This window comes from Centruroides vittatus, unplaced genomic scaffold (genome assembly GCF_030686945.1).
Source record: "Centruroides vittatus isolate TY-2023 unplaced genomic scaffold, ASM3068694v2 contig_1422, whole genome shotgun sequence".
NCBI classification, from domain to species: Eukaryota; Metazoa; Arthropoda; class Arachnida; order Scorpiones; family Buthidae; genus Centruroides; species Centruroides vittatus.
In genome coordinates this window covers 829,298-831,046 of record NW_027120892.1, presented here as the reverse complement: position 1 = coordinate 831,046, position 1,749 = coordinate 829,298, and positions in this window count along the sequence as shown.

Below are 1,749 nucleotides of genomic sequence, written 5' to 3'. Positions count from 1 at the left end.
GTTAGCCTGTTTCCCGACCGGGCACATGTTTGCTGCTTTAGGCCTACATAAAAATGCCATCCTTCAATTTCAAGCTGTCATAACCAGAAACAAAGGGCATATAGCTTTCTGTTTTTACTTTTACAGTATTTTCCATGTTTTATTAAAAAATGGTTATATAAAATACTATTATGTATACTTGTGTAAGTTCGCCGACCTGGTGGAGATGGGGAACTAAAATTCCACTTCTCGGAAGCCAGTGTAAATTTGCTGACTTTTAAGGGAGGATCGTTAATCCCTCGTCAGGATTGATCTGGGGTCGTTCGCGTGTGGGTGTAGTGGAAGAGACACACAGATAACAAGTATCTTACAAAAAAAAAAAAAACCGTTTATTTTAACATGAAATAAGTTACACTATGCACAAAATTTCTTTCAACAAGTAAATGTTCGAACGTCAGGAGTGTCGAAGATGGTTTTCTCTACAGTTGCTCGATGGTGGGCAGCGGCAGGTGAGGAGAATCGTCGGTTGGCGTCGGTGACACGGCTCTCTGGATGGGCACAAGTACGGAAAACTCCGTACGTTGACACACACGTCTTCTTGCTTCCGAAACTTCTCCGAGAGTGTCTCGTCGTGTCGTTCAAGATCGGCATTATCAAATATCCGTTCTTCCCCTTTTGTTCATTCTGATTGATTCCACGATTGTCCCTGAGCGAAAGACGAGACCCGAAAAGGTTCGCTTCTGGGAATTTACCCGACACCATCCGCTAACTCTGGACGGAAGGTGTTGATGGGACTTTGAACTTGAGCTCATGTTATCCCATTGTTGTCTAGTCTATGACGTCTTAAAATTTTAATGACCTGACGCGATGTCCCCTTTTATAATTAACTTTTCCCCTTTTTCAAACTTTTTCTATGTTCTAATTGCTTGTATACGAGCGCCTTGTCAAAGGCCCATCTCTACTGGAGGACGCTCGTTTACATTTATTGCGTCATGTTTTACATCATCTATATATATAATCAGACGAGTTGATAATAATAATAATAATCAGCGCAGAGCCCAAACGGTTAGGAGTTGAAAGTTGAAATTTGGTACACAGTTAGGGTACGTCTCGAGAACGCACACTAAGAAGGGATTTTTCGAAATTCCTCCCCACGGGGGAAAGGGACAGGATTAAGGCTTAACACTTCCATCAACAATGGAAGTGTTACGTAACAATGTAATTGTTAAGAGAAAGCGACGTGCAAGACGCAGTTGCAGTTTTTTCGTTTTTGCGGGAAATCGAACATATTTTTAGACCCATCTTAAAATTCTGTAATTAATCTGGAAACAGGGGAACCCAATTCTTGCATTCTGTGAAAACGGGTAAGGATGACTGTAACGTAATAATCTTAATTTTCGCTAAAACGGTTAGGAGTTGAAAGTTGAAATTTGGTACACAGTTAGGGTACTAAATTTAAGTACCAAAGTATTAAGTAACGATGATAGTGTGAAGTAATAATGGAGAACAAGAGAAAGCGACGTGCAAGATTTACGAGCTCTAGAAAAAAAAAAAAAAAAAAAAAAAAAGGAAAAAGAAAAAAAGAAAAAGAGTAATATGGTAGAACACATTCGATTTTCAAATTTAAACAGATTAGTTCGATTTTTCTCGATCTTTCTTCTTTAGAACATTCGATGAAAATCGAACAATATAATCAGAACACGTCGTGAAAATCGAACAATATTAGAACATTCGACTTTCAAATTCGACCTTTCTTTAGAAATACTTAGT